The sequence below is a fragment of the Salvia miltiorrhiza genome, chromosome 4 (assembly GCF_028751815.1).
Source record: "Salvia miltiorrhiza cultivar Shanhuang (shh) chromosome 4, IMPLAD_Smil_shh, whole genome shotgun sequence".
Classification (NCBI taxonomy): Eukaryota; Viridiplantae; Streptophyta; class Magnoliopsida; order Lamiales; family Lamiaceae; genus Salvia; species Salvia miltiorrhiza.
This window is the reverse complement of record NC_080390.1, coordinates 11,160,491-11,173,319: the sequence shown is the minus strand read 5'-3', so window position 1 is coordinate 11,173,319 and position 12,829 is coordinate 11,160,491. Positions and strand designations below refer to the sequence as shown.

The following is a 12,829-nucleotide window of genomic DNA, read 5'->3' as shown; positions in this document are numbered from 1 at the left end:
AAGTTTAATATAATTAAGGTGAAGTAAACGAAGGAATTCCTATTTAATAGTTTTCTAGAAGATTAGGTTAGCAAACTTATCAATTTAAAAACTTTATGAGACGGACTTGGGTGCCTCCATCCGCATAGTGCGGATGGTGGGCCCCATCTTTTGTTTATTTTATTTTAATTAAATTAATTGATAAATTTTACTTGAAGATTAATGAACTCGATCTAGTAATGGGACTAATGTTAATTATAATTAAATAAGTATCTAATAATTATTAATTAAGTAACATTATATTCCCTCCGTTAGACCCCTTTTTTGACATATGAATTAAGAAATGTGTGTTTTGTGTGTTGGTGAAAAAGTGATTAAATGATAAAACTTTTACCCAAAAAATGAAAGAGTCTCATTTTAGCTGGAACGCTCAAAAAGGAAAATATCTCATTTTAACGGGGACAAAGGGAGTAATATTACCTGGATTGATGGCGACAATTTACATGTTTGCATTGGAAGTTTTTGAGGAATTGGTTGAGTCAGGTTATAAATTCATTTTGTAACAGAAATTACGAGCTGTGTAAAATATGAAGAATTTCTGTGAAATACAGTGATTTGTTGTGAAAATGATGAATTAAAAAATGGGTAAATATCATCAAAACTTCTGAACTATACTCGATTTATCAAAAATATCATGAAAGTTCATAAATGTTCTCTAAATCCTCAAACTATCAAGTCTTTATCCAATATATCTCATATCTATTTCCCGGTCACCAAAAAATGTGATGTGGCTCGCCGGATGCCATAATGTAATTTACATTCTATTTGCTTTTTAAATTGTATGGCAAAAACGACGTCATTTCATACCATATCATTTTAAAAAATTAATTCACGTTGACACGTATTTAAAATCCAATGCTTCCAATTAAGAATAGATTCTTATTTTTTTAAGGGTTAATTGCATATAATATCACAAACTTTACCCGAAATCCATTTTCCCCATGATCTTTAAAAATTACATTTTTTTATCAAATACTTTGACATTTGGTCAATTTCTCCACGATTTTTTTTACCCTCAAATTGGAATCGACGTGGCGCTGATGTAGCTCACCGGCACACGCCATTCCGATAAATTAAACGATGTGTTTCAGTTTAAATATTAAAACCCTCGTTTCAGCAATCAACGCCACCAATGGGCGAAGCACCGGCGCCAACAATCGGCGCACTGGTTTGGAAGACTGGAAACACGAAGCAATCAGCGCCACTGGTTTGGAAGACCTCGACACAAAGACTTCCACACTGGTCTGGAGAGGAACCCTTCGACAGAGGTGGTGGAAAGGAAAGCAATTGTTTTTTTTTTTCCTAGCGCCAAAAGCAATCTTTGATTTCCTTTTACCCGATGAAAATGAGAAATTAAAAGAAATTAGGGCTTTTTATTATGATTAAATATTATATGTGTAATTTAAAATTTTTATATATTCCACGTCAGTGTTACGTATAAAATTAAATCCACGTCACAACTATATCATTTTTTCTGTCATCGGAAAAAAAATCGTGGAAAAATTGAACAAATATCAAAGTATTTGATAAAAAATGAAATTTTTAAAGATCGTGTGGAAAATGAATTTCGGATAAAGTTCGTGATATTATATGCAATTAACCCTTTTTTAAAATGATATGGTACGAAACGACGTTGTTTTTGTCATGTCATTTAAAAAAATAGAATATAAATTACACTGTGGCATTTGGCGAGCCACATCACATTTTTAGTAATCGAAAAATAGATGCGGAATATATTTAATAAAAACCTGATAGTTTGAGGGTTTAGAGAATATTTTAAAACTTTTAAGATATTTTTAATAAAGTGAAGGTTTAAGGGTTTTGATGATATTTACCCTTAAAAAATTATACTATAATTTTTCGCTCCATGCATGATATTTGTATCCATGGCCACGAAATTATTTTATACAATACTTTGCGAAAATTATGGTTGTAAATGTTGTATCCGTAATTTTAAGGAAACTAGGAAGAAATTAAATGTTTCGGGTCTCCCGAATTCAAGCCCAGAGAAGGAGTCCACATTAAATTGGGCCTTCCCTAAAGCTTTCAAGCTTGTCGGGTCATGCCCTAAGTTTTTGGGGTGGACCCAATTCTACAATTTAGTGTCTGTTTAATAAATAGTTGTACACAAAAACTTGAGGTACAATCAGGTGTATCGTATAATTGCGGATCAGAGTCTAACAGAAGGTGCAACCTGATTGTACGGTACACTCGATTGTGTTCAAGACCACCTCATAAGTGTATTTAGATCTATGCCATAGGACATATCACCGTCTTTAGTAAACAAATAAATTAAAAATTAAGAATAAAAAATAGAGACATTCTTATATGATAGTCCTAAGCATGCATGTTACTAACTAAAAAACTATGTACAATGTATGTGTGTGTTGATTAAGCGGTAATAGATTAATGTCTAAGATTAAAGATTTTGGGTTCGAGTTCCCTATGGCGCGACCTATAAATTTCTTTACTTAATACAGTTAATTTATCCCAAAAAAAAAAAAAAAACCGCGTGAAGTTTATTTCCTTCGTTCCTGAAACATCTTCATTCATTTCTTTTTTCATCTATTTCCAAAATATCTTCATAATCTAATTTTGAAAATAATTTCACTTACTATTACCTTTGCAATTTTTATATATTTACACGTATTGTTATTGATGGACTCACCTCTTTTCATTTCAATTACTCCATTAGTCACACTTATCACTTTTTCTAATATGTGGAATATCCCCTTCTCCACTCATCAGAACTAACTTTTGTTATAACTCATGTTGCCTCCCCTCAAAAAGATGTTTCCGGGACATCAAGCTCACACTTGATATGATCTATACACGTACACAAAATAGTGTACAGAATGACATTGGTAAAATGAAATAATAATATCAAAATATAAATATATCAATAACTCTGTCCTAGAAAAACATCATATGAAGGTGGGCACATATTTTAAGACGAAGCTGTTGAATGTATTGAAAATGGTGAAAACATTTTGTACAATTAGTATTAAAAGTGATGAAAAGTAAATGCGGAACTAATTGTTGTGGAGTAGTACTCAAAAATAGAAAGAATTTTTTTTTGGAACGAATAAAAAAAAGTTATGAAATTATTTGGAAGACGAAAGAAATATATGTTTACGAGGATCTACTGATATAGGCATAGAGGATCTCGTTCCAAACATCTGGCAATCCCGGAAGGCACCAATGAAGACAATCTGCAGAGCTTTTAGGATTCGCTTGCCCTTTAGTCAAAGGACGGAAAAACTTCATATATATTGACGGTTGAGCATCCAATCTATAATCTGACATATGCGATATATTCATAATTTCGATGTTTACGCCTCTTGCCTTAATCTTTTCTACAACAAAATCGGCTACATGCATCATATCCCAATCTATTCCGATTTCTTGCTCCCCCATTCTCAAAATCGGCTCAAATTTTTTTGTGGCATATCGTCACAACATCCCCTCTCTCATTCCTGCATTAATTAATGGCAAAAAATTAAAACTATTGCTTATAAGTAATAATATAACAATGAAACGCAGCTCAGTTGGTAAGAAACAATAGGTCGAGGGTTCGAATCACAAGGGGAAAAATGAGGAACCATTATTGATCCTCTTTAAAAAATAATAATTATTATATTATAAATACTATTCAACTATAATTGTTATTTTCATCATATACCCTCTTAAGTTTATCTTTCTTTGATTTTCTCTCTTTAACTTTATAAGTTCAATTATCTAAACACTTTGATAACTTATAATCTTTTAAGAAACTGCATCTTATAAATTTTTTAAAATAAGTTTAGCCAAATACCCTCTTATAAATATGATTTCATTTAAAAAATTGTACTAATACTAATTAATAAAATACTTTATTGGTTCATATCCCACCTGCGACGACGTCTGGTTGTATTTTGTTTGAATATTAGAGCACCCACAATGGGAGTGCAATAACCGGTGCGCACCCCCTCCTATTGCCTCCGCTACTAATGCCGCACCGCCGGTGCAATGAGGCGGAGCGCTCCAACGCCCCCGGTACAATGCTTGGCGCGTGTGCCCACCTGCTGAACTAGAAATTTTATTAAAAGAAAAAAGAAAAAAAGAAAGAAGCAGAAACTAAAAACCCATAAGAGCACAGACGCAAATTAAAGGCCTGGTCACAAAGGATCCGTCTAAAAGCAAAACAAAAACAGACTAAGAACACCTACAAGAGACCACGGTAATCGAAAAAACAAAACCAAGACTAAGAAAAATTTAAAGAGTCGTCGTCCTCGTCCAAAGGATCTTCGTCGTCCAACATATATCCCCATCTTTTAGAAACAATAGCCGACTTAGATCGAGCTGTGTCTGAAGAAGAATGAATCACAAAATTTTGTAGAATCGCACCTCCAGCCTGAGCCAGTTGCACGTTATTCAAAAACTCCACCGACAACGAAGTGTCAAGAACAACACCCTGCAAAACGGTCTCAGCAGCATGGCCCATTGCTTTCTTGCTATCCGAAGACATACCATTCTTGATTATATGTCGGAGCCGGTGTTTTATAGAGGAATCAGAAACCCTTCCCTTCTTGGTAGTCCCCTTCGGACGCCCTCGGCCGCGAGTTTCAATCACCGCATTTCCTGGCATCACATTCAAAACAGTCTCATTACCAATCTGCTCAAGCACAGGAGATGTTGTATCCGAAGTTGGATGATCAGGAGGCATCCCAGAGTAGGGTTGTAAATGAATCGAATATTTTTGCTCGATTCGAGATTCGATTTGAAATTGTGTTATTCGTATTCGAAATTATTCGATTCGTATTCGATAATAAATATTCGATTCGATTCGATTAGTATTCAAATACTTATATGAAATTATGATATTCGATTCGATTCGATTCGATATTCGCATATATACATGATTAAATATTTAAATATTATATATATGTATATATGTGTGTGTGTGGAGGGGCTAAAATAAATTATGAACTCATTTTCACCATTTGATTGTAAATTTTATGGTGGATTCATCACTTTATTGGATGAATTTAATTTTATATTCATCAATATCTAATTATATATATAAGAATTATAATATTATATAATAATTGACAATTATAAAAAGGGAAAATGCAAAAAATCATAATATACATGCATTAAAGCAATTCTCCATAATTTAAAAAGTAAAACTTTACAATTTATAAAATCAAAATTTTAAATTGAAGTCATTATTCCATCACAAATCGCGCTTCGTCATTGCGATTGTAAACTAATCAAATAATTCGTATTTGATTCGATATTCGAATTTTGATATTCGTATTCGATAAATATTCGATTCGAAATATAAATATTCGATTCGATTCGATTCGGTTAGTATTCAAATACGAATACAAAATTATGATATTCGACTCGATTCGATTCGTTTACAACCCTATCCCAGAGGCAGGACTATCCATAGTGGCACCTAAAATCGGACCCGAGGGAAGTCTCTGATCAAAATAGTCAGGCTCCTGTCGTGGACAAACAATGCTATCCTTAGGAGGATAGCTCAGAGCCAAACCAGGTATGGACTTTTCCGCCATACAGGTGTCTTCCAATTTACCAGCGGAAAACGCTCCAAGTGTTTGAGAAAAGTTCGGTGCCAAGCTGGAGGGAACAGAGATGTTCGAATCTAAATTAACTTTAGAAGTATGAATGATATCCAACTCATTATCAGCATCATCATCAACCACGAGTCCCTCAAGAACTCCAAAAGAATTGCAAGAAATGGCTCCATCAACTGCCGAAGAGTTACCATGAGGAACCGTGGGTTGTTCCTTACCCGAAGAAGCCAAAGGAGTGTTCACATTATCCTTACTTAGAGAGTCCAAGGGGCGGCCATAGACCGAATGCTCAAAAACAAATTTGAGAGCCGTTGGGAGGAGACAACCGTTGCTCAACGGTTGTTTTTCATTTATTTATTTTTTTAATTCAATATTCATCTATATATACCCCAACCACAATTCATACATTCATTCACCAATTCTTCAAATCATCCGCCAATTCATTCGCCAATTCTTAAAAAAATGTCATCATCCACTAATTCTTCAAATCATTCTTCCTCAAATTCTTCATCAGACGAACAATCCCATGTCGATCCTGCACAACTGATAACTCTTGTATTAAGAGTTATTACTCATTCTTTTAAGCTTTTAAGAAGAGTTTGATGCATGTTTTGTGTAGTTCTTTAGGTTTTCTCTTACGTTTTTTTTATCGTTTCGCTCTTTCGACGTTGGGTGTTTGAGATTTGAGATGTATGAAAATTGATGCCAAAAGTTAGCTAATCTCATATGAAAATAGACAAATGAGAGATTTGTTGGTTTTGTGTAGGGACTACAGCGTTGCTGGCATTTTGCTACAGCATTATGCTCAGTTGACTTGGACGAGATTTTCATGTGCAAAAGAGAGGGGACCACTTGCTAAAAGTGAAAGTTAGCTCATTTGGCACAAAAGTTGAACTTTTCTCAGCAAAAAACGAAGGGAGAAAGAGGAGCACCTGAAGTCTACAACAAATGAGGGCAACATGGTCTTTTCGTGGGCTATTTTTGGTGAAACCTAGCTGCTACATCTAGCAGGCAGCCGCAATTGAGGGGAATAACACAGAAAACAAGATGAAATCAGGGGGAGCACGAGAGAGGGGGAAGGAGCACCTGAAATTAAAGACAAAGACCATATTTTTGGAGGAAGAGAAGAAGGAAGCAGAGCACATCATTAATCCTTACCATTTCTAGCTTCCTTTCTTTCTCTTACTCAATATTTTCAATCTGCAAACTCTAGTTCCAGTTACTGATAGCATCATGCTTAGCTTTAAATTCATTTTCTCTTTCTTTATGTTAAGCATGAGCTAAACTTTTGAGGCTTGGATTGTTGATGAACTCTATGTCTTAGATTTGTAATTTCTTTGCATTTTATTTTAGTGAATCTCTCATTTTCCATTCAGCTATGCTTCATGTTATTTCTTGCTCTTGACTGGCCATCTTGTGCAAGATATTTAGCTACTTCTTGATTCTGGAAAGGTTGGGAGTAGTGGACTAGGTTGAATGGCATAAGAGCATGTGGCATAGGAATATGTTATTTGCCTTGTGTGCAGTTAAAAATTGGAGCTATGTATCTGTTGTTCTAGGCTGGACTTGGCATAGGAATATGCTCGAGAAAGTTGTAGAATGAAAAACCATAGGATTTGGGAAAGTTCTATGAATGTTGGTGAATTTTCGTAACTGTGAGGTTTTGCTTGAATATTGCTGCAGCAATCTGTTCAGTGTGAAAGACATAGAGGGATTCATCAATCCAAGTCCGTTTCTCTTATATATTTTCTTCGTTTAATCTTTTATCTTCTGTCTAGTTAACTTTAGTAAAGATTTTAACCAACCTTAGTTTAATTTTAGTTTGTTAGAAAACCATCCTCTTGATTTAAAGCTTTATTTAATTTCTAGTTTTCAAGTAGTTGTTATTTTGCTTATTTCTTTGTAGCTGAGATAGTTTAAGTTCTAATTTGCATTCCCTGTAGAGACGATCTTGGAATACTTCCTTTTATTACTTGTTGAGACTACGTGCACTTGCGTATTGAATTGTGTTAATCCGATTTTACCACAACAAGTTTTTGGCGCCGTTTCCGGGGATCGAACCCGGGTCACCCGCGTGACAGGCGGGAATACTCATTCTTAAAAGCTTAAAAGAATGAGTAATAACTCTTAATACAAGAGTTATCAACAACTTCCTCCTCTTCCCGATCCTACTCTACATCCCAATTTAAAGGTTCGTCTCGTCTATGGAAGCAGGAGCACATGAGCGCTATCATGTTTACATGCATCATACTGCACAACATGATAATCGGGGATGAAGGAGAAATTGCAACAACTTTTGATGGAGACGACAGTGAGGGATCAAGTTCCCTTCCTCAAACACGGTTCAATTCCGGAGCACCACCGGAATTCACCGCCTATATGGCCCAGAGTGCAAGCTTGAAGGATAGTCGAATGCACGCTCGCCTTCGCAATGATTTAGTCGAGCATATATAGGAACGCTTTGGTCCGGTCGACCCATAGCTTGTAGATTTAATATTTTCGAAAATAATGTAATATTTTAATATTTATGCTCTTTTTTTTTAATTTGTAATGTTTAGATTTTTAATATTAATGAATTTTAAGTTGTCAATTTTAATTAAAAACAAGAATAAAAGTAAATAGAAAATGAAAAGTAAATCTATTGAACCAACAATGGGATCTCCCATTGTGGATAGTAGGTGCAATAGAAGTGGGGACCATAATTGTGCACCCACCTTGGTTCACCATTGTGGATGCTCTTATATTGTGTAGTATTTGTTTGAATGTTTGATGTAATTTATACTAGCATGACAAATGTATTTTGTATATCTCAAAAATAAGAAAAAGACCTACCTAGAGATGTGTGAAGGTGAGGGGCCTATGAAGAACAACTTTGTTTTGGTTCGATTAATGTTGATTTCCAACCATTCAGACTATATGTTCAAGGCCATTTCGTAGTGTTGGAGCTTTGAAACTCTTTTGTAGATTGCATCGGAACTCCCAAAGGATTCCCATCTAATCATACAAAGAAATGGGATGAGAGATTGAGAGATAGATACATAGATAGACAGATAGATAGAGAGATTTTGAGAGAGGGAGAGTATTAAATAGTTACAAGAGTGTGATGTTCGGATCAAGCCACCAAGCATAAGAGTCGACGACGACAAGATCCACATCGCATCATTGGCTAGCATGTTTCTCGATTGCCGTTATCCTAACCGTACGGTTGTGAAGATTCCTGTGATCAAACGAATCGTTGCAGTTGGATTCCACTAGAAACGGTGACCAATAGAACTCAATCGCCGCCTTCCTTCATTTGATATTTTGGGATGTTACAAATTTGTATTACATCTCACTTGTCACGACATAGAGGATCAATAGAGAATGATAAATACAGAGAATGAAGAATGAATCTCTAACCGTTTCGAATACGCCAATAATTTTAGTGAATACATACTCCAACAATTTTACTGAACATGCATTTTTTGTCTGGGCTCAAATCCTGGAGGTGACATGTTTTATGCATATATATATATATATATATATATATATATATATATATATATATATATATATATATATATATATTCATGCGGTCTCTTTATTTATTCGATAAAGTTATTAACTTATTCGGAACGATTAATAGAGAATCCTCCGTTAAATCTAACCATATAAGTAGAAATCTATACTATATTAAAAAGGAAGTTTGCAATTTGAAATTAATTTCAAATTAATTTTAACATTGAGTGACAATTTTGTAGTTATAATAAAATTGAATGTTTATGTTTAAACTATATATATTTTTCTTTTTATTTTTATTTTCTTTACCTTCTTATTTGTTGTTACATTTCTTTCCGAAATTATGAAATTCGACTAATTATAATATATTTAATATGCATATCAAATTAAAGATCACGATAAGAGCTTTAATATGATATATTTTATGAAAATATTTGATTTAAAATGTAACAATTAAATTTATTTAAATATTAAAGTTTTATAAGTTTCTCTCTCCTCTCTCATCTTTTCTGAATAAATATATTTTTAATTCTTTTTAATTAGTATTTTGTTTTTGTTTTTCATAATATCAAAATTTTTAATTGTGAATTCTTTTTTATTTTTTCAATATTCAATTCAAATATATTCAATTAAAATTATTTTTTATTATATTTATAAGTATAATAATTGAATTAGTATTAATTTTATATAAATATAAAAATTAAAAATATTTTCTCGTGCATTGCACGGGATGCAAATGCTAGTTAATTAGAAAAACTTACAATAGACTCAAATACTAAGAAATTTCCTCTCTTGATCACCGATTTCGGCAACGACTGATTGAGAGAAGGTTCAATCAAGCAAAGTAGCGACATTCAATGAGTCTCCCACAAACACCATCCTCTTCCCTCTTATCCTCTCCAGCAACGTCGTGCCGTTGAATATATTCGAATGAAAACAAAAACATAAAATTTGATCTATAATCTCAATTCCAAAGATTAAAGAAAATTATATATTTTTTGAAGAAATTAAACATAAACCATTATCATCCTGTTTAAAAAAAAATAAAAAATCAAATCAAACCTAGGGAGATGACAATGGCAAGGCTGCCATCTCCAGTTCTGATATCGAGCATCTTTTCTTCCAAACTTGAGACAAGCGAGCTCGTCCAATATGAACGAGCACGCCCTCTCCTCGTAGAGCGGGCACGACACGTTGTCGAAAACCCAGCTGCTGAAAAACAAGTTGCAATCGCCGCTTGAATTGGCGATTTTTGCAGCTTCACTTTTCTCTTGCAGCAACAGTTTTGATGTCATGCATCTGTAGTCGCATGATTGAAGAAAAGCAATAGCTATTAACATGAAAGCTAAGAGGAAGAGGAAAGTTGCAGCATAATTGCTTCTAAGTTTCTTTGTTTCAAGATGCATATTTGAAACAATGTAGTCAAATGGCCATAATAAAGATTGAAAATCAATTTTTGGCCCCTAATCTTAAAACATCAAAATATAGTCATTAATTAGGTGGTATGCCTAATTTGTCTTTTTTACTCGGCCACTGGGGTGATTGCGTGACCGCTGGATGATTGCGCGGCCGTTGGAAGCTTATGGGTGAGTTGCGCGCTCGTGGGGAAAAGCCAGCGCCCGTTGCGCGTATGGCACTTATGGCACTAATAGTACCATAAGTGCCATACGCATCATTTTATTACTTGGTTTTATTTTGGATTTCCGTTGGCGCTTATGGCACTATTAGTGCCATAAATGCCAAAAGAACCATTTTAAACACTTCCTCGTAGGGTTTAGATGTTCCATTTAGGGTTTAGATGATGTCACACCCTAATTCTTGAATGAGTAAATATAATTGAGGTGCAACTAATTCATAGAAATAAACAAGGAACAACCTTGTTAAAACCCGAATAAGATGACAAGTCGGGCTAGTCCCCTTTGGATCACAAGTTTAGTGTTGCTTCTGATAACTAACATTTAGAATGAAATACTTGTGAAATAATAGTCTCGGCTCAACAAAATATATAGGAGTTGAGAGTCTAAGCTCGATAAGAAACATAATTCAGAATTTACATAAAGGTCTTATGTTTTAGAGAAACAAGAGACAAAAGAGCTAGTGCAACAGCGGAAGACAAAATACGGAGTTGAACCCTAGCCTCAGCTCCGCCCCGTCAGCACCGACCAATCAACTTGAAAATATTTGAAAGTATTTTTGGGCTAAGTACTAATGTACTTAGTGGGCTAGCATTTTTATAAACATCAGTTTATCCAATTATACTTGACATGACTTAGAAGGTTTTAAATTTAAATAACTTCTAAACATGTTAAAATATTTTATAATATTGCGCGCAATTGTCACACTCCCTTTCCGTTACTCGCTGTGATCCCGGACCTTTTAGCCACCGACGGATCCATTACTCCTGCTTACTTGAACTGAGGGCGTAACCCAGTCAAGTTCCCATTTGGGACCCAATGCTCCGGAACACATCCCGTCGAGCACCCTTATAACGCCTCATACATGATTAGTGCCCGAATGTAGATCAACCCACCGAGTCAACTAATAGGTGTACACAATTCTCAAATAACGTATTAGGTCAAGAGAGAACCTCGATCGATTCATTTGCGAGCCTTAAACAGAGCAGAGTGCACAAAATATTTTATCGGATAAACAGTTTTCATTTCATTGAAACATTTAAGCTCAATAGCTAAACCATACATTTGGAAAATAAGCCCACCTGTTTAGGCAATGCCTGTCGTTTATTCTTAACTTTGGATCGGAATAGCAGCGCTAGTCCTCACAGTCTACAAAGCCTATAATGAATCTATAATCTTAATAGGTCTCCTGAATTAAATCTTAAGTCGTCACTTCCAAACGAACCTTCATTGTTATGAAGAATCGATAAGAAGAAGAATCATTAAACAGAAAACTAACTTCAATTTCTTAAGCTCAAATAGGGAAATAAAACTTAACACTTAACTCAACTGCACTGTCAGCGTTGACTTGGTAGTCAGAGCTGACTCGGCAGAGCTGACTCACAGCCAGAGCTGAACTCGTCAGCCAGAGCTGACTCGCCAGCCAGAGAAATCGCCCGCCAGAGAAATCACCTGCCAGAGAAATCGTCTGCCAGAGAAATCACCTGCCAGAGAAATCGTCTGCCAGAGAAATCGTCTGCCAGAGAAATCGTCTGCCAAAGAAATCGTCTGCCAGAGAAATCGCCTGCCAGAGAAATCACCTGCCAGAGAAATCGCCTGCCAGAGAAATCACCTGCCAGAGAAATCGCCAGGGTGCCAGAGCAGCGAAGTCCTCCAGAGCTAACCTCCAGGGCTGACTTGTCAGAGATGACTCAACATCCAGAGCTGACTCGCCAGAGCTGACTATGCTCGGCAGAGCTGGATTTCACGCAGCAGACTCAACAATAACAACACTCAAACATGCTCTCTCTCGATCTAACACTCCTCAAAACTTTAAACTTAACCTATCATGCTCAACTTCAACTTAGAACACAAAACTCAAGAAAACCCTAATATGCATTTCTAAGTTTCACGCACAGTACAGCCATTTGTACAACCTACAATCTATCATGCTTGGTAAAAACAATGATAAACAAAGAACAAACCTAGCATGCTCCTAAAACACAAACACAAGTTACATCGATTAACAAAAATCGAAGAACAAGTGACGACGACGAAGAACATAGCCGAGCTGCCCTCTTAGGTTCCCTTGCTATG

At 35.2% G+C, this 12,829-nt stretch overlaps 1 protein-coding gene across 1 annotated transcript in view; it reads left to right on the top strand.

The window, feature by feature from the left end:
- LOC131022705 (uncharacterized protein At5g01610-like) overlaps positions 1-12,829 on the top strand; it is a 213,174-nt gene that overhangs the window by 20,369 nt on the left and 179,976 nt on the right. The gene's annotated exons all lie outside the window — the stretch shown is intronic.